This window comes from Panthera tigris, chromosome B1 (genome assembly GCF_018350195.1).
Source record: "Panthera tigris isolate Pti1 chromosome B1, P.tigris_Pti1_mat1.1, whole genome shotgun sequence".
NCBI classification, from domain to species: domain Eukaryota; kingdom Metazoa; phylum Chordata; class Mammalia; order Carnivora; family Felidae; genus Panthera; species Panthera tigris.
Genome location: NC_056663.1, coordinates 132,385,979 through 132,407,694, shown reverse-complemented (window position 1 = coordinate 132,407,694; position 21,716 = coordinate 132,385,979). Strand labels below are relative to the sequence as shown.

Here is a 21,716-nt window from a genome sequence, read left to right as displayed (position 1 = left end):
ACGTAGTATTCCATTGTGTATATAAACCACAATTTCTTCATCCATTCATCAGTTGATGGACATTTAGGCTCTTTCCATAATTTGGCTATTGTTGAGAGTGCTGCTATAAACATTGGGGTACAAGTGCCCCTATGCATCAGTACTCCTGTATCCCTTGGGTAAATTCCTAGCAGTGCTATTGCTGGGTCATAGGGTAGGTCTATTTTTAATTTTCTGAGGAACCTCCACACTGCTTTACCTATGGGAAGATTTCTTATGTAGACACAGTTCTTGGGATACAGTCTGAAAACCACTTCTAAAAAGTTATAGACATTTCTTGAGACAAAATCAAATCATGTACAATAATTTAGTTTTTAATCAAGAAAAGTAGGTATGCTTTAGAAGGCATTTTGATTATTATTTATGGTAACAAAGAGTTATAGCTTCCAAGGGAAGTTATTATAAATAGCCACATATTTTAGACATGGTATGAGACCTGGTTTGTTTGTTATGAAATTACAGATGCTGACGTTAACCAGAGCTAACATACTGCTTGTTGCATTGCAGGGAAATGAAATTGTTGGTGGACTTTTCCTAGAAGTCATTTAAAACTGGCAGTTAGCTGGTAGAGCAGTGATTTTTCAATCTGAGATCCAGTTAGGCAAGACAAGAACGGCTACAAAACTACTCAGCTTGGCCTAACGTAGGATTTGTTGCCAATATAAACTGCACCTCTAAATATTCAAAAAAATCTTTATTTGCTCCCATGAAATGTTGCCCTCATGCAGGTATTTTGGACAGCAGAGCAGTTTGAGGTGGCTGACAGCTGCCTCATACAGAGATGTTTCTTGCGGCACCTGTAGAGGCAAAGCTTTCCTGGTAGGATCTGACCAGATGTGGTTTGGACCCTTCACTCTACATGCCCAACATACCTACCCAGAGCCCCAGTAAGTTTCTTACCCCAGTGACCAAAGCCTGATTACAGCTGTAGTGCTTAGACACGGCCTCTGGGGTAATTATAGAGTTGGCCTTGTGGTTGTCTTCCAGGAAATGGCAAATACCACTTGCCTTAGTTGGTCCCGGCAGACTTCACTCGGGGACAACAGGAAACAAACTCCATGTAAGGGCATCCTGTAGCAGCTGCTACTTTTTGGCAGCTGGAAGGTAGACATGTTCTCTTTCACCATCTCCGTTTCCCCTTCCTAAATCAATTTGAGGCTTGTACGTATACAGTGATCCTTAAAAGGACCTACACTGGATAATTGCTTTTGACCTTCCTCCACTTACTCTGACTCTGAGAATGTTTTTGCAGCTAACTTTTTCAACACTATTATCTTACTGCCAAGTGTCCTGGAAAGTTCTTCAAAGAGTTTTCTCTGCTTTCATCATTTAAGAGAATAGTAGCTTTATTAGCTTGGGGCCAAAAATGGATTTAAAAAATATAATTAGTTCCCAAAATTAAACTTACCAGCTGCAGAAACTCAACTCTTCTCTGAACTGTTAAATTTGGATGCGAACTGTGAAACTGGAGCAGGAGCATGCTGTTTGATGGGGGTGGGAGGGGACAGGTCACATAGGGTCTTCTCAGGTGTCCTCACCATCTCTTGTCCGTGGGTACTTGTCCCATTTCCCTACAGCAAGAGGAATTTGATAGGGTGTTGTATGTGAAAGGAAGCCATAGCAGGAAAAGTTTTGGAATGCCATGGAGTATTACATGGCCACTAAAAATAATGAATTTCCAGCTAATACAAATGATTTTCTGCAATTCCCACAATAATTCAATTATTGTTGAGTGAGGAAAACAAGATACAGAAGAGTGTGATACTATATGTGGTACACAGAATTGGTCTCTCTTGCTTGCAGGTTATACATTTGGCAGGTGCAATAAATTAGCCGTGGTGAACAGGAGCATATATTGGGCATATGCATAGTCTCTCTCCCTGAGACAAAGCTATTTCATCCATTTTCCCATTGTGCTAGCAATGGGTGGCTGATGAGAGGATGAATAATGTCACCTGGCTGAGTCATTTTTGTCTACCTGGCTGTTTGGTACCCCTTCCATGTTGGTTGATCTTGGGTAGGTGTTACATGTTTTCAGGCTCTTTATACTTCGTGCTCATTCTCTAATGTTCAACTATCTGCCTACTTACCAGGTTTCCTTTTTCCTGATATTCCAGTCTTTCTCCTTATAGGCCCATATAGTGGGTTTAAGTGTTTCCCCCAAATTCATGCCTACCTGGAAACTCAGATTGTGACCTTCCTTGGAATTAGCATCTTTGTAAATATAATTAGTTAAAAATCTTCAGATAAAATCATACCAGATTAGAGTGGGCCCGAAGTCCAATGACTGGGGCTCTTATAAGAAGAAGGGAGGACACTGAGAGGTGCATGGAGAAGAAGGCATTATTGACAATGATTGGAATGATGAGTCTACAAGCCAAGGAATGCCAAGGATGGCTGGTGATTACTGGAAGCTAGGAGAGAGGCTTGGTATGGTTTTGTCCTTAGAGCCTCCAGAAGAACTAACCCTACTAACACCTTGATTTCAGATTTCGGGCTTCCTTGAACTATGAGGGAATAAATTTAAGCTGTTTAATCTGCATGGCAGCTCTAGGAAATGAGCATAGTCCCTGACCAGCTGGCCAAGCATCTGCTACTATCCAAGAGTCCATGTATATTCTGACCTTTGGTGGTTTCTTTCTTCACACAAAATGGATAATTAGGTATACAGCCCTGAAGCTCTGCCTACTGGGTGATTTCCCTTATCACTATGTTTCAAGGGTATCACTTAAACATTTATGATACCTAATTTCTATCATACAATAAATTTGACATATTAAACTAAAGACTTCTGACATGAAAAGGTATCCTTAAGAAAGCAAAAAGATAAATGAAGACAAAATATTTGTAACACCTTGGCAAAGAACTGATAGCAAGAATATATACAAGATATCTATAAGGTAATAAGAAGACCACAATGAGATACCATTTAAAACCCAATTAGTTAACTGAAGAAGTCTAATATAATCAAACACTGAAGATGATGTGGATAAGTAGACTGGCTTTTACTTTGCTGGTGGGAGTACAAATTGGATGAACTACTTTGGAAAATAATCTGGCATTATCTTTTAAAATTGGAGATTCGTGGGGCACCCAGGTGGCTCAGTTGGTTGAGCGGCCTACACTTGATCTTGGCTCAGGTCATGATCTCACGGTTTTGTGGGTTTGAGCCCCATGTTGGAAAAAAGTAGAAATGCCCATGCTCCCCATGTACTGCTCCTCTAAAGCAAGAACCACTGATACAAAAGAATTTAGAGAAACAACTTAATAGTTGAAGTGTTGGAAGTATAATGGAAGCATTCCCAAGTTCTCCAACCTTTGGAATTAACTTTTTCTTTAATTTACAAACGAAGTGATCTAAGTCACATTCCGCATACAATGGGAAATCCAGAACCTTCTCCAATGATCCTGTGATTTGCTGTAAAAGAGATTAATGTTCTTCCAGACATTTGTTACTGAAGTTTCCTGCTTCTGCAGAATTCTGGATCCCCACTCACTTGTATTCTCACTCTACTGTGTGAGTAGCCCTCTGTGCTTACTTTCTCTTCATTCACTCAAGTACCACTAATATATTTCACCTCCACTCCTGGCTCTCCCTCTCCTTTACTCTATCTCATTTTTTGCCCTAGAATTTATCATCATCTGGAAAATTATATATTAATTTCATGGGGACAGAGACATGGTCCATTCTATTTGTTCCTACATCCCTAAGTGCTATTCCACATGCAGAAGGAACTCAATAAATATGTGTGTGATGAATGAATGATTGAAAACTTTATTATTATTAATGATATTTATTTATTTATTTAATCTACATAGCAGACTTTTACTGTGAGCTTTGGATAATGGAGGTTACTTAAATCAGATCTCAGAATGGGAAAACAATTTAAAATGAAACCCTACACATCTCTTTTTTCCTAGCTCCCAGACCATTCTCAACAGGGAATTTCTCGCAAGCCTTTCTCCTTAGGCCATGTTTGTGACCTTCTTAGGCCTCCTTTCCCTTGACCTTTTAGGCCTTATCTTGTCCCTCCTCCCATCTCAGGTCCAGAGCTCTTCTTGTTTCCAACACTGATTCAATCAGCAATGTACCTACACAATCAAAAGTCCAGTTGTTGTCTTTCCAATACTTGGTGCTTAAAATTTGATTAATCATAATCCTTGGCCCATGACACAGTCTCAACCTTGGTCCAGGCCTGGACTTTATTTATTTATTTTTTTGTTTACTTACATATTTGTTTATTAAATAAATACCTGTATATGCACCATGCAGCATGAAAATGAGAACATTCATAATTTCTAACATGTACCTATATTTTCCTCCCTATTTTATACCCTGCCTCTCTACAGAAGTTTTCCAAGTACCTCTGATTCCTGACAATCCCCTCCTCCAATCCCTCCTACCTCTGTTGGTCAACATTTCTTACATACAACTGTGCTTCCTAGTTTGGTCATCCCAGGGTAGCCCAAATAATCTCAGGTTATACAATTGTAACAAAGTAATAAATAAAATTTTTATTGACAACATATTTAATTTAAAAAACCCAGAATTTGTTTAAAAACAATAGTGTTGTTAAACGAAACGTGAGAATCCTCAATGCCTTAATTTGAAAATCACTCCGTTAGAGTCTTTTTTAAAAATCAATTTTTGTTCCTCTTTAATAACAGCTCCATTTTTCCTGACATTGCTTGTTTCCAATATATTGGAACTGAAACTGGACAAAACAGTTAGATGAATGTTGAATTAAAAGTCTCTTTGATCTTTCTCTGTGTGTGTTTAATTTACTGAATGTTTACCACATGCCAAGAATCATCTTAAGCACATTGTATGTATTATTTCATTTAATGTTCACAATATCCGCATGAGTTACATGCATTAGTATCCCTACTTACAAATGCTCATGCAACTAAGTACAGTAGTTTCGCCACCAAGGTTGTCTGACTCCTGAGCCCATGGCTTCAATTCATTTACAATACTATCTTCAGTAAATACCAATATATTTAATAGAAAAATGTCCTAACATCACTCAACAGGAATCAAACTAAAACACATGAAATACTTTTTCTCATAGGAAAGTGTAGTTCCTATTGATTCATCATTTTAAACTTTCTTGTTAAAATGCTTCAAAAAAACACTACCTTTAATTTTCAAGATCTTCCAAGTTTATGATGATCAGCTCATGAATGCTAGAAGAAAAGATGAATCATTGCTGCCCAAATTAAAGTGCAGCAGGTTCTTAGTGAAAACCTAAGTCCCGGGTTAGTTAAGGACTAAATCTAAATGCCACATAGAATATGTCCTTTTATTTTTAGGGCTCCAGGAAGCAAAGATATCCAGGTACTAGAACATTACAAACACTCAGTAGGTTTTGCCAGACAGCATAACTTAAGCATCTTATTTTTAGTAAAAAGAACTCAGTCTTCGTGCCCTACAAATGTCATATAGTTTGCTTTCATACCATGTTCTTTCGTCTATGGTTATTACTTACTTCTTAGGTACACAGATAGAAACTTTTGCTAGCATGGAATGAAACTTTTCCAAACTCCTATTTCCTTTCCTTACCACATTCCATAGTAAAACAATAATTTTTTTTAAAAAAATATCTCAAGTTGCTTTTCCTCTTTCTACAGCTATTTTAGTATTTCCAGGATTTCAAAGCATGTGTTCACACACACCCCACCCCCTACAATCCCTATATTAAAAAAAAAAGTTCTGTGAGCTGATAATTTCTCTATTCTGAAGTTTTCCCTGTAAGTCTTGTAACAGAGTTATCCTTAAGGACATAAATAAGATAGGCTGTTTACAATTAGTTAAATCCAGGTAGTTCTCTTTCGTCATTAACAGTCTCTAGTATCCCTGACATCGAAGCTATGAAAATTCTAATCACCAAGACATTAAGAATTGGGTCCCCCAAGGCAATGTAGATCTTGTAGATTTTATTTCATTTTGAAACAAAACAAAAATTTGGCAAAAACCACTAACCCTGTGATGCATGCTAATTTAATTCCATTCTGTTAAAACAATGCTGATTGGGGCCCACGGAATTGATTTCACAACCCATAATGAGTGATGACCCACCATTTGTAAGTCAAGTGTCCCAAAGCGTGGCATCCCAGGCATCGCGGGACTGTGGCTTTCAGAACCTGGACCATACGTCAGAACTACTTGTAAAACTGCAAAAGTATGAATACCCAGGTCTCACATAGGACTTATTAAATCAGAATAGCCAGGGAATTAAGAGGGAAGTTTCTGAAACTTTTCACTTGACAGATTTGGGAGTACAGTTGGACTGGGGGAGTGACAAGAATGAGTTCACTTGTCACTAAGAAGTGAGATCAGTGAACTGCAGGGGTAGATCCAGGTTTGGTGGAGCATGAAGGTTGTACAATTTTGGAGTCCTTTTTAAGAAACAGTACAAATTAAGTAGGAAAATAAACATTTATGTAGAATGACAAAATAAAGCACAATAAATTACAAATAGTATTTTATCTATTTATTAAGTTTTTATTTAAATTCCAGTTAACATACAGTGCAATATTAATTTCAGGTGTAAAATTTAGTGATTCATCACTTCCATACATCACCCAGTCTCATCACAACAAGTACACTCCTTAATACCCATCACCCATTTAACCTATCTCCCCATCCACCTCCCCTCCAGCAACCCTCAGTTTGTTTCTGTATTTAGGAGTTTGTTTCTTGGTTTCTTTTTTCCCCCCTATGTTCACCTGTTTTATTTCTTAAATTCCACGTATGAGTGAAATTATATGGTATCTGTCTTTCTCTACTGGACTTATTTGGCTTAGTATCATACTCTCTAGCTCCATCCATGTCATTGTAAATGGCAAGATTCCATTCTTTTTGATAGCTGAGTAATATTCCATTGCATATATATACCAAATCTTCTTATCCATTCATCAGTCAGTGAACACTTGGTCTCTTTTCATAATTAATAAAATTGACAAAACCCTAGCCAGACTTATCAAAGAGAAAAGGAAAAGGGCCCAACTAAATAAAAATCACAAATGAGAGCAGGGAAATAACACCCAGTACCACAGAAATACAATTACAGTAAAACCTTGGATTGTGAGTAACTTGTTCTGTGAGTGTTTCACAAGATGAATATTTCTAATAAATTTTAACTTGATAAATGAGCCATGTCTTGCAATACAAATAGCACATGATGCCAAACATGACATGATCACAACTGAGCCAATAGTTCTTGAAATTCGCTTTGATATATGAGTGCTTTGGATTACAAGTATATTTCCAGATTGAATTATGCTCACAAATCAAGGTTTTACTGTATAAGAGAATATTATGAAAAATTATCTGCCAACAAATTGAACAATTTGGAAGAAATGGATAAATTCCTAGAAATATATAAACTACCAAAACTGAAACAAGAAGAAATAGAAAACTTGAACAGACTCATAAGCAGCAAATAAATGGAATCAGTAATCAAAAATCTCCCAATAAACAAAAGGCCAGGGTCAGATGGCTTCCCAGGGGAATTCTACTACATTTAAAGAAGAATTAATACCTATTTTTCTCAAACTATTCTAAAAATACAAATGCAAGGAAAACTTCCGAACTTATTCTCTGAGGCCGTCATTACCCTGATTTCAAAACCGGACAAAGGACTCCACTGAAAAACAGAACTATAGGCCAATATCCCTAATGAACATAGAAGCAAAAATTCTCAACAAAATACTAGCAAATCATATCCAAAAGTACATTAAAAGAATCATTCACTATGATCAAGAGGGATTTATCCCTGGGCTACATGGGTAGTTCAATATTCGCAAATCAATCAATGTGATACACCACATTAATAAAAGAAATGATAAGAACCGTATAATCCTCTCAATAGATGGAGAGAAAGCATTTGACAAAGCACAACATTCATTAATGATAAAAACCCTCAAAAAGGAGGGATAGAGGGAACATACCTTAACATCATAAAGGCCATATACAAAAAATCCATAGCCAATATCATCTTCAATGAGGAGAGACTGCAAGCTTTTCCTCTATGGTCAGGAATGAGACAAGTATTTTCACTCTCACCTCTATTATTTAACATACATAGTACTGGAAGTCTTAGTCTCAGCAATCAGACAACTAAAAGAATTAAAAGGCATCCAAATCAGCAAGGAAGAAATCAAACTTGAACTATTTGTAGATAACATGATACTCTATATAGATAACTCAAAAGTCTCTACCAAAAAATTGCTAGACCTGATACATAAATTCAGTAAAATCACTACATGCAAAATCAAAGTATAGAAATATGTTGCATTTCTATACACCAATAATGAAGTAGCAGAAAGAGAAATCAAGGAATCAATCCCACTTACAACTCCACCAAAACTAATAAGATACCTAGGAATAAACCTAAAGAGGTGAAAGACCTGTCCTCTGAAAACTATAAAACACTGATGAAAGAAACTGAAGATGCCACAAATAAATGAAAAAAACACTCCATGCTCATGGATTGGAAGAACAAATATTGTTAAAATGCCTATAATACCCAAAGCAATCTACACATTTAATGCAATCCCTATCAAAATACCACAAGCATTTTTCACAGAGCTAGAACAAACAATCCTAAAATTTGTATGGAACCACAAAAGACCCCAAATAGCCAAAGCAATATTGAAAAAGAAAAGCAAAGCTGGAGGCATCACAATTCCCGACTTCAAGTTATACTACAAATCTTATTTTTTTTAAGTTTATTCATTTATTTTGAGACAGAGAGAGAGAGAGAGGAAGGGAGAGAGAGAATGCATGCATATGAGTGGGGTAGTGGCATAGAGAAAGGGAGAGAGAGAATCCCAAGCAGGATCCAGGCTGTCAGCGTGGAGTATGATGAGGGGCTTGATCTCATGAACCATGAAATCATCGCCTGAGCCAAAATCAAGAGTCAGACACTTGGGATGCCTGGATGGCTCAGTCAGTTGAGCATCTGACTTTGCCGCAGGTCATGATCTCACCATTCTTGAGTTCAGGCACCACATCAGGCTCGCTGATGTCAGCCTGTCTGTGCAAAGTCCGCTTCTGATCCTCTGTCCCCCTCTCTCTGCCCTCCCCCCTCTTATGCTCTCCCCAAAATAAGTAAATATTAAACAAACAACAAAAGAGTCAGACACTTAACTGACTGAACCACCCAGTTGCCCCAATATATTACAAATTTTAAAAGGCTGACAAATCTCATGAACATAAACAAATCCATAAAAATATTTTTACTAATTAACTGCATTACATAGCCTCTTTAGTACTTTCTACATTATATTTATTAGATTCATACTATAACTTATGTTTAGAGAGAATAAAACAACTGTTTGGCCTTTCCTTCAATATTGTTGGACTGAAGTTTATTATTTATTAAAATTTTTTTTAATGTTTATTTTTGAGAGAGAGAGAGAGAGAGAGAGAGAGAGAGAGAGAACACAAGCAGAGGAGAGGCAGAGAGAGAGGGAGACACAGAATCTGAAGCAGGCTCCAGCTCTGAGCTGTCAGCACAGAGCCAGATGCAGGGCTAGAACCCATAAACTGTGAGGTCATGACCTGAGCCAAAGTCTGATGCTTAAGTAACTGAGCCACCCAGGTGCCCAAGTTTATTTTTTATTGATGATAGCTGAGAAAAGTTTCTTCCAGCTTTGCAACTTGTTATTGAAAAATGTCATATAAAACTGTTAGATTGTTGTATTAATTTGCTAGGGCTGCCATAGCAAAATACCACATAACAAAAACAACAATATGTTTTCACACAATTCTGAGGTAGAAGTCCAAGATCAAGGTGTTGGTAGGTTTGGTTGTTTCTGAGACCTCTCTCCTTGGCTCAGAGATGGCCTCCTTCTCTCTGTGTGCTCATGTGGTTGCCCCTCTTTGTTGTTTGCATACTAATGTCTTCTTATAAGGGCACCAGTCATACTGGATTAGGGCCCACCCTAATGACTCCATTTCAACTTAATTACCTCATCAAAGGCCCTATGTCCAAATATAGTCACATTCCGAGGCACTGGGGATTAGGGACTCAATATATGAATGTTGAGGGACTACAATTCTGCCTGTAACATTGTGAAATTTGAGGAAATATCTCTCAACTTTCTTTCATTTATGAGCTGAAAGATTTCAGTACATTATATTTTTTCCTGTGCAGTGATTGATTGTTAATACTTTGAATTGGTGATACATTAACTGGTTTGGTGTCTATGTCTTCATTATATTGATTTGTTGTCATTATCTTTGTAGATGTCAAATCAGGAAAAAGAAAATTGAAAACATTTTCCAATGATTCACATCTCTTCATTATTTAGATTTTTCAAACAATCTAGGCAACTACATATTACTACTATTTGGAATTTATTACTTTCCTTTAATTAATTATTGCTTTTGGTATATTCTTAAAAAAGATTTTACAATTTCCTTCTCAACACCAAACTAATTTTAATTTATTTCATTCTCATCTTTACTGCTTTTCATTTAAAATCCACTAGTTTTTATTTAACCTTTTAAAATTTATTAAATAAACTTAAATTACAAAAGAAGCTATACTTTATATAAAACTAAATCAGGAGTTTACAATTTCATATTGTTTTTAAAAAACTAAACTTTTTGCCAGATTGAAATTGAGCTTTATCAAGTATGCCATTTTCATAAAAAAGAAAAAAATAACATATGGTGTTTTAGCAGGTCTACATGCTGCATCACTGAGTATATAATTTTGACAGGCAAGAGCTTCCGTTTTGACAAGATATACATGATAACGGAATCCTCCACTACCATTTTGCATGTCTGGTGTTCAAAACTAACTTTTGCCTCCATACATTTTAGTTCTGGTTCTCACTGACAACCCAGATGCTTCCGGTGCCAATTGCAATATGAGAGGCTCATTTCTTAAACTGGCTCTGTTCATGATGCTGGGTGAGTTGGCACAGAAGGTGGTAGGGGTATTCCTGGAAGCCATTTCTACAATGGGACAGCTAGCAATAACTTTACTATATATGGAAATGACTGTAAACCACATAAATATATCCCACTTAACTCAAACTGAATGCATCTCCATTTCACATTTCACTTTAGATTTGAAAAGTGCCTGCATCAGTGGACATAAGGAGAAGCTGCCGTGGAAAGAGATAGAAGTATTTATGGATTGTGGTTAAAATTTCTTACTTTTTCAGATTTTATGAAATCATCTGACCATGTAAATATGGTCAGGGTTCTGGAAGGGGTTGTACAGGTGAGGGCTCTGAACCTTATGCTTCTTTTTTTTGTCTTCGTGAAATCTAACCTTGGCGAAATGTGTAGGAGCTCTGCTGTCCCCATACCATAAATGTCATGTGAGGTTTCTACCTAATACAGTGTTTCCCCAGGACTTGCCTTCAGGTTAGTGTTATTCCTGACAAAGTTTTCAATATTATAAAATGAAAGGAAAAGGAAAGACAGTGTGAGATATATATATATATATATATATATATATATATATATATATATATATATGTCATGTAGAGTTGCCCATGGTTCTCTCTTAAGAAAGACTGTCATCTTTTAATGAGAGTACATCCCTTCTATTCAGTGTTAAAAATATCCTTCCTTATTTGAAATACTGGTGACAATAGAGAGTTAATTTTAAGTTTGCCAACTTAGGTCAGTCCCTGTATGTTCTGGCTCTGCTATCACAGATTCCTTTGCTTTCAGCATGTATAGACAGGAGGAAAGAAAACAAAAGATTGCATGGGCATGGAAGAGCATTTGCCTGTTTTGCCCACATTCCTTTGATCAGCATTCAGTCCTATGGTCTCACTCTAGATGCATGAATACCTAGAAAATGTGTGTGTGCAGGAAGGGAATGCATCAGTGAACCACAGCATTTTCTGGATTCTGATAAAGTTTTAAGCAGTAGGAGTAAGACATGATTATGTTTTTAGGCCTTTAGTCTAACTATGTCATTATCTTTTATCACATAAGATGACAACCTCAGTATCTAGTGTATTAGTTTTCTATTGTATAACAAATATCACAAACTTAATGGCTTAAAATAACACCCAGTTTTTATCTCAAGTTCTATGGCCATGGCTGAATTCTCTGCTTAGTGTGTTACAAGCCAAAATCAAGGTGTTGGCAGGAATGCATGCTTTTCTGAAGGTTCTGAGGAATTATAACTTTCAAACTCATTCAGGTTGTTGGCAGAAGTCAGTTGCTTGCAGGTGTAAGACTGAGGTTCTGACTTCCTTGCCTTGGTGGCTGCCTTCAACTTCAAGTCAGCAATGGTGCATCAAATGCTTCTCTTGCTTTAAATCTCTCTCCATGTCTTCTGCTTTCAAGGTCTCCGTGGTTGCCTTGGGCTCACCCAAGTCATCCAAGATAATCTCCCTATTTTAAAGTCAACTGATTCATAACCTCAATTATACATACAGTCCCTTTTGCCATGTAAGGTAATATATTCATGTGTGTAACACCAGGGGACAAAGGTCACAGGAGTCAACATTTTGCTTCCCACACTGAGGGTATCCTGCAAGCTTAGCCTTCCTTCTTCTTTTATTTATTTTCTAAGTACACTAGGTCCTAAGAGACCTCCAGTACCTTGTCAACCTTTCAGCCTGAAATACCAAATGTCATCAGGTTTTTTCCTCTGCGCAATTTCAGGTGTATGCAGAGGAGTTGGATAGTGTGTCTAACTATTGTATGGCTGGGTGTAGAGGGGACTGGAGGGGGTGGGAGGGGTCTGGTGCTATCAACGATGGGGCACTAATGAACTTGATTCTTCCCTATTCTAAAAAGCAAACACACTGTGCTGTGGAGCTGGTACATTTTCAACTCCACTCTCACTCTTATCCTTATCCGTGGGGCTGTGAAAGTAACAAAAAATAAAATAATCCAAAAATAAAGACCCTTTTGCTAATACTAGAAAAGACTATTCCAGGAATTCTTTTTTTAAAAACTCATGTTCCACATACATTCAGATCCTGAGGTTTGCAGTAACTTGCAAACCTCATAGTCCAAGGTATTGAATATCATTGATTTTTCTCCTCTGTCCAAGTCCAGTTCTATGCAGAAAGTGTACTAGGTACACATTTCTGGCATATTTCCAAGCAAGTTGATTAACCAATTTGCAGTTCTCATAGGCAAAGATATGTTACACACTTCTTTGTAATTCTCAAGGAGCTTTCCAAGTTGCCATTAACATACTAGCAATTCAATGAATTATTGTTGGGTGAAAGGATGAGTGAATGAGTGAAAGAATAAAACTAAGTAGAGCATAGTTCAACCATTGCAACATTATAAGCTAAGATGGTGATGTAGGAAGACTCTAAACTCCCCTTCTCCACAGAAAATACCAGATTACACCTATTAATAGAACAATTCCTTCTAAAAAAAGAACTGAGGGCTGATTGAACAGCTACCGAACAACCAAAGACAAAGAAAGGCAACAGAACACCAAGAAACGCAGAGGCATGGTAACAAAAAGAACCCCCATCTCTAATGCTTCAAATGGTAGTGGGGAAGGATGGTACTGAGGGACCGAGAACAGATCCCTCTGTCCTTGGGCAAGAAAAAACCCATGGTTTAAAAGAGCAACTGGCATATAAAAGAGACAACCCTAGAACTCTGCCAAATAGTGGAGGACCTACAGGAAAGGGCTGCAGGTTACGGGCACTAAAGAATGACATGGTTTATGTTCCTACCCCACTTTAAAAGCCTGGGGCACCTGGGTGACTCAGTCAGTTAATCGTCCCACTCTTGGTTTTGGCTTAGGTCATGACCTCACAGTTCATAAGTTTGAGCCCTGCATTCGGCTCTGCATTGCAAGCATGAAGCCTGCTTGATATTTCTCTCTCTGCCCCTCCCTGCTTGCTCTCTGTCTCTCTCTCTCAAAATAAATAAATAAACTTTAAAAAAAATTTTTAAAGAATTTTATGTTTATTTATTTTGAGAAAGAGAGAGAGACAGAGAGAGACAGAGAGAGATGGGAGGGGGGTGGGGGTGGGGGGGAGGGGCAGAGAGAGGAGACACAGAATCCAAAGCAGGCTCCAGGCTCTGAGCCATCAGTACAGAGCCTGACATGGGGCTCAAACTCACAAACCATGAGATCCTGACCTGAGTCAAAGTCAGACGCTTAACCAACTGAGCCACTCAGGTGCCCCAATAAACATAAAAAAATTTAACAGCCCAGAATGGAGCAGGGTCCAGACACCATAACAGGCCAGTCCAGCATCTGGCTGTTGCAGGGAGCTCACGACTTCAATGAGCCCAGGGTCCATAAGCCCACACCAGCTCTACATGCACTGGGGCACACACACACAAAACCAACACAGTTTAAAAGTGCAGAGGAATGCTTTCCCTCTACTTCAAAAGCCCAGACTGAAACAGGGTCTGGCTGCCATAATGGGTGGGTTTGGGTGCCATGGAGGGAGGGTCCAGACACCATAACTGGTGAATCAGATCATCACAGGGAGCTTGTGACCTTAGCAAGCTCAGGATCCTGAGGTCCACACCAGTCTTGGTCTCATTGAAGCACAGAAAAAAAAGCCACAGTTTAACAGAGTCAACGAACTGTAGGAAATGTTTCCTCTCTTCCCACCTTAAAAGCCCAGACCAAATCAAGACCAGACCAAGGTCTGGCTCATCATAAGCTTGTGACCTCAGTGAGCTTAGGGTCCATGAGCCCATATCAGCTGCCTTGTGGTGCTGTGGTACAAAAATAATATGTGGTTTTGTGTGTGTATATATGTTTAAATTTTTACTGTTTTATTTTTTTACTTTTTAAAATTTTTCTTGTTTTTATTTTTTTCTTTTAGTTTTGTTTTTCTTTTTTCTTCTCCTTTTTCTTTTTCATTTCTTTCATCATTTTTTTCTTTATTATTATTCCTGTAAAAAGCTATGGTTTAAAAGTGTAACTAGCATATATAACCAAGGGTCCAGCCAGCCAGCAAGTCACCAAGCACTCAGAGTCTGCACAAAGGTCAACATACACATGACCATTCCTTCAACTTTAGGAGAAGTGGCAGTTTCGCCTAATCCATAGAAACAAACAGAAAATCAAGCAAAATGGCGGGGGGGGGGGGGGGTACTATGAGCCAAAATAAAGAATAAGAAAAAAAGCCTCAGTAAAAGAATGAAATGAAATAGAGATAAGCAATATGCCTGGTAAAGAATTTAAAGTAATGATTGTAAACATACTCACTGGGCTGGAGAAAAGAATGGGAGAACTCAGTGAGACCTTTAATAAAGAGATAGAAAAGGGGCACCTGGGTGACTCAGTCAGTTGAGCGCCTGACTTCGTCTCATAGTTTGTGGGTTCAAGCCCCACATCGGGCTCTGTGCTGACAACTCAGAGCCTGGAGCCTACTTCAGATTCTGTGTCTCCCTCTCTCTGCCCCTCCCCCTTCTCATGGTCTGTGTCTTGCTCTCTCTCAAAAATAAATAAACATTAAAAATAGAGATGGGAAATATTAAAAAGAACCAATCAGAGCTAAAGACTATAATAACTAAAATAAAAAACGCACTAGAGGCAATCAACAGGTTGAGGATGCAGAAGAACATATTAGTGATCTGGAAGACAGGGTAATGGAAAGCACACAAGATGAACAGCAAAAAGAGAAAAAAAATTTTTAATGGGAAAAAATATCTCTTGGACAACATTAAGCAAACAAACATTCACATTACAGGGGTCCCAGAAAAAGAAGAAAAATTATTTCAAGAAATAATACCTGAAAATTTCCCTTACCTAAGAAGGGAAATAAACATCCAAATCTAAGAAGCACAGAAAGTCCGAAACAAAAGGAACTCAAGGCCAAATCATGGCATATAATATTCCAAATGCTGAAGGTTAAAGATAGAGAATCCTAAAAGCAGCAAGAGAGAAACAAAAATTACCTACAAGAGAAAACCTATAAGGCTATCAGATGATTTTTTAGCAGAAATTTTGCAAGCCAGAAGGGAGTGGCATGATATATTTAAAGTGTTGAAAGGAAAAATTTACAACCAAGAATATTCTACCCAGCAAGGTTATCATTCAGATTTGAAGGAGAGATAAAGAGTTTCCCAGACAAACAAAAGATAAAGGAGTGTATCACCACTAAAGCAACCTTACAAGAATGTTAATGAGATCTCTTTAGGTGAAAAGAAATGGCCATAATTAGACATAATTATACAAAAAATGTGAATAAAAAGACAAAATAAAATATGACAACATACACATAAAATGTGGAGAAGAGAGTAAAAAGGGAAGAGAAGGGGGAAAGAAAAAGAAAAATATCTTTTTAAAATTTTGTTGTTGTTTTGTTTGTTTTTAGAATGTGTTTGAATTTAAATGACCATCAAATTAATATGGACTGCTTTTTACTTAGGATGTTATATAGAACCTCATGGTAACCACAAAACCAAACTCATGGTAGACCCACAAAAAATAAAGAGAAAGACAAATAGAACACTATAGATACCTACTGATCACAAAGAAAGAGAACAAGAGAAGAAAGGAACAAGGAAGAATTGCAAAACAACCAGAAAACAAATTTTTAAAATAGCAATATGTACAAACCTATCAATAATTACTTTAAATGTAAATGACCTGAGGATCCTGGGAAGATGGCGGCATAGGAGAACGCTGGGCTCACCAAACGTCCTGCTGATCACTTAGATTCTACCTACACCTGCCTAAATAACCCAGAAAACCGCCAGAAGACTAGCAGAACGGGGTCTCTGGAGCCAAGTGCAGACGAGAGGCCCACGGAAGAGGGTAGAAAGGGTGGCGAGGTGATGCGCGCTACCCGGACTGGCAGGAGGGAGCCGGGGCAGAGGGGCAGCCCGCTGGCCAAGCAGAGCCCCTGAGTCTGGCTTGCAAAAGTGGAGGGGCCAGACGGAGTGTGTTCAGACAGTAAGCAGGACTTAACATCTGGAAGGTTATAAAATAACAGCTCACCTCGGAGAACGGGAGGGCTGGAGGACAATGGGAGGGAGAGTTGTTAAGCCCCGGACGACAGAGCTCAGCTTGGTGGGGAACAAAGGCGCTCGCCAGGGCCATCTCCCTCGCCCATCCCCCAGCCAAAATCCCAAAGGGAACCAGTTCCTGCCAGGGAACTTGCTTGCACCACTCAAACACCCAACGCTGTGCTTCTGTGGACCCATCCCTCTGGCGGGTCTGACTCCCTCCCGGTGCCACAGGGCCCCTCCCAAAGCGGATCTCCCAAGGAAAAGCAAGCTGAGCCTGCCCCTCCTGCCCCCGTGCACCTTGCCGATACACCCCAGCTAATATGCCAGATTCCCAGCACCACAAGCCTGGCACTGTGCAAGTAGCCCAGATGGTGAATCCTGCCCCTAGGAGAGGGGAAGAGAAGGCATACACCAGTCTGACTGTGGCCCCATCGGTGGGCTGGGGGCAGACATCAGGTCTGACTGCGGCGGCCCCACCCACCAACACAAGTTATTGAAGACAGCACAGGGGAAGTGCCCCGCAGTTCCATACCACTCCAGGGACTATCCAAAATAACGAAATGGAAGAATTCCCCTCAAAAGAACATCCAGGAAATAACAACAGCTAACGAACTGATCAAAAACGATTTAAACAATATAAAAGAAAGTGAATTTAGAATAATAGTCATAAAATTAATCGCTGGGCTTGAAAACAGTACAAAAGACAGCAGAGAATCTATTGCTACAGAGATCAAGGGACTAAGGAATAGCCAGGAGGAGCTAAAAAATGCTATCAATGAGCTGCAAAATAAAATGGAGACAACCACGGCTCGGATTGAAGAGGCAGAGGAGAGAATAGGTGAACTAGAAGATAAAATTATGGAAAAAGAGGAAGCTGAGAAAAAGAGATAAAAAAATCCAGGAGTATGAGGGGAAAATTAGAGAACTAAGTGAGGCACTAAAGAGAAATAATCTACACATAATTGGTATTCCAGAGGAGGAAGAGAGAGGGAAAGGTGCTGAAGGTGTACTTGAAGAAATCATAGCTGAGAACTTCCTGGATCTGGGGAAGGAAAAAGGCAGTGAAATCCAAGAGGCACAGAGAACTCCCTTCAGATGTAACTTGAATCAATCTTCTGCACGACATATCATAGTGAAACTGGCAAAATACAAGGATAAAGAGAAAATTCTGAAAGCAGCTAGAGATAAACGTGCTCTAACATATAAAGGGAGACCTATAAGACTCTTGACCGATCTCTCTACTGGAAGTTGGCAGGCCAGAAAGGAATGGCAGGACATCTTCAATGTGATGAACAGAAAAAAATATGCAGCCAAGAATCCTGTATCCAGAAAGTCTGTCATTTAGAATAGAAGGAGAGATAAAGATCTTCCCAAACAAACAAAAACTGAAGGAATTTGTCACCACTAAACCAGCCCTACAAGAGATCCTAAGGGGGGTCCTGTGAGACAAAGTACCAGAGACATCGCTATAAGCATGAAACCTAAGGACATCACAATGACTCTAACTAAACCCATATCTTTCTATAATAACACTGAATGTAAATGGATTAAATGCGCCAACCAAAAGACATAGGGTATCAGAATGGATAAAAAAACAAGACCCATCTATTTGCTGTCTACAAGAGACTCATTTTAGACCTGAGGATACCTTCAGATTGAGAGTGAGGGGATGGAGAACTATTTATCATGCCACTGGAAGTCAAAAGAAAGCTGGAGTAGCCATACTTATATCAGACAAACTAGACTTTAAATTAAAGGCTGTAACAAGAGATGAAGAAGGGTATTATATAATAATCACAAGGTCTATCCATCAGCAAGAGCTAACAATTATAAATGTCTATGCGCCGAATACCGGAGCCCCCAAATATATAAAACAATTACTCACAAACATAAGCAACCTTAGATAAGAATGTGGTTTCCATGGGGCGCCTGGGTGGCTCAGTCAGTTAAGCGTCCGACTTCAGCTCAGGTCACGATCTCGCGGTCCGCGAGTTCGAGCCCTGCGTTGGGCTCTGGGCTGATGGCTCAGAGCCTGGAGCCTGTTTCAGATTCTGCATCTCCCTCTCTCTCTGCCCCTCCCCCGTTCATGCTGTGTCTCTCTCTGTCTCAAAAATAAATAAACGTTAAAAAAAAAAAGAATGTGGTAATTGCAGGGGGCTTTAACACTCCACTTACAGAAATGGATAGATCATCTAGACACATGGTCAATAAAGAAACAAGGGCCCTGAATGATACATTGGATCAGATGGACTTGACAGATATATTTAGAACCCTGCATCCCAAAGCAACAGAATATACTTTCTTCTCGAGTGCACATGGAACCTTCTCCAAGATAGATCACATACTGGGTCACAAAACAGCCCTTCATAAGTATACAAGAATTGAGATCATACCATGCATACTTTCAGACCACAAAGCTATGAAGCTTGAAATCAACCACAGGAAGAAGTCTGGAAAACCTCCAAAAGCATGGAGGTTAAAGAACACCCTACTAAAGAATGAATGGCTCAACCAGGCAATTAGAGAAGAAATTAAAAAATATATGGAAACAAACAAAAATGAAAATAAAACAGTCCAAACGCTTTGGGATGCAGCGAAGGCAGTCCTGAGAGGAAAATACATTGCAATCCAGGCCTATCTCAAGAAACAAGAAAAATCCCAAATACAAAATCTAACAGCACACCTAAAGGAAATAGAAGCAGAACAGCAAAGGCACCCCAAGCCCAGCAGAAGAAGAGAAATAATAAAGATCAGAGCAGAAATAAACAATATAGAATCTAAAAAAACTGAAAAGCAGATCAACGAAACCCAGAGTTGGTTTTTTGAAAAAATAAACAAAATTGATAAACCTCTAGCCAGGCTTCTCAAAAAGAAAAGGGAGAGGACCTAAATAGATAAAATCATCAATGAAAATGGAATTATGACAACCAATCCCTCAGAGATACAAGCAATTATCGGGGAATACTTTGAAAAATTATATGCCAACAAACTGGACAACCTGGAAGAAATGGACAAATTCCTAAACACCCACACGCTTCCAAAACTCAATCAGGAGGAAATAGAAAGCTTAAACAGACCCACAACCAGCAAAGAAATTGAATCAGTCATCAAAAATCTCCCAACAAATAAGAGTCCAGGACCAGATGGTTTCCCAGGGGAGTTCTACCAGACGTTTAAAGCAGAGATAATACCTATCCTTCTCAAGCTATTCCAAAAAATAGCAAGGGAAGGAAAACTTCCAGACTCATTCTATGAAGTCACTATTACTTTGATTCCTAAACCAGACAGAGACCCAGTAAAAAAAGAGAACTAATACTAATATCCCTGATGAATATGGATGCACAAATTCTCAATAAGATACTAGCAAATTGAATTCAACAGCATATAAAAAGAATTATTCACCATGATCAAGTGGGATTCATTCCTGGGCTGCAGGGCTGGTTCAACATTCGCAGATCAATCAATGTGATACATCACATTAATAAAAGAAAAGATAAGAACCATATGATCCTGTCAATCGATGCATAAAAGGCCTTTGACAAAATTCAGCAAACTTTCTTAATAAAACCCTCGAGAAAGTCGGGATAGAAGGAACATACTTAAAGATCATAAAAGCCATTTTTTTTTTCAACGTTTTTTATTTATTTTTGGGACACAGAGAGACAGAGCATGAACGGGGGAGGGGCAGAGAGAGAGGGAGACACAGAATCGGAAACAGGCTCCAGGCTCTGAGCCATCAGCCCAGAGCCTGACGCGGGGCTCGAACTCACGGACCGCGAGATCGTGACCTGGCTGAAGTCGGACGCTTAACCGACTGCGCCACCCAGGCGCCCCAAAAAGCCATTTATGAAAAGCCCACAGCTAACATCATCCTCAATGGGGAAAAACTGAGAGCTTTTTCCCTGAGATCAGGAACACGACAGGGATGTCCACTCTCACCGCTGTTGTTTAACACAGTGTTGGAAGTCCTAGCATCAGCAATCATACAACAAAAGGAAATCAAAGGCAGCAAAATTGGCAAAGATGAAGTTAAGCTTTCACTTTTTGCAGATGACATGATATTATACATGGGAAATCCGACAGACTCCACCAAAAGTCTGCTAGAACTGATACATGAATTCAGCAACGTCGCAGGATACAAAATCAATGTACAGAAATCGGTTGCATTGTTATACACTAATAATGAAGCAAGAGAAAGACAAATAAAGAAACTGATCCCATTCACAATTGCACCAAGAAGCATAAAATACCTAGGAATAAACCTAACCAAAGATGTACAAGATCTATATGCTGAAAACCACAGAAAGCTTATGAAGGTAATTGAAGAAGATTTAAAGAAATGGAAAGACATTCCCTGCTCATGGATTGGAAGAATAAATATTGTCAAAATGTCAATACTACCCAAAGCTATCTACACATTCAATGCAACCCCAATCAAAACTGCACCAGTATTCTTCTCGAAACTAGAACAAGCAATCCTAAAATTCATATGGAACCACAAAAGGCCCTGAATAGCCAAAGTAATTTTGAAGAAGAAGACCAAAGCAGGAGGCATCACAATCCCAGACTTTAGCCTCTACTACAAAGCTGTCATCATCAAGACAGCATGGTATTGGCACAAAAACAGACACATAGACCGATGGAATAGAATAGAAACCCCAGAACTAGACCCACAAACGTATGGCCAACTCATCTTTGACAAAGCAGGAAAGAACATCCAATGGAAAAAAGACAGTCTCTT

General features: G+C 38.8%; 1 long non-coding RNA gene across 1 annotated transcript in view; it reads right to left on the bottom strand.

Moving 5' to 3' along the window:
• LOC122237710 overlaps nucleotides 1–21,716 on the bottom strand; it is a 58,145-nt gene that overhangs the window by 4,628 nt on the left and 31,801 nt on the right. Inside the window, exon 2 of the long non-coding RNA XR_006216321.1 lies at nucleotides 1,448–1,610. This is a non-coding gene — a long non-coding RNA (uncharacterized LOC122237710). The remainder of the gene's footprint in view (nucleotides 1–1,447; nucleotides 1,611–21,716) is intronic.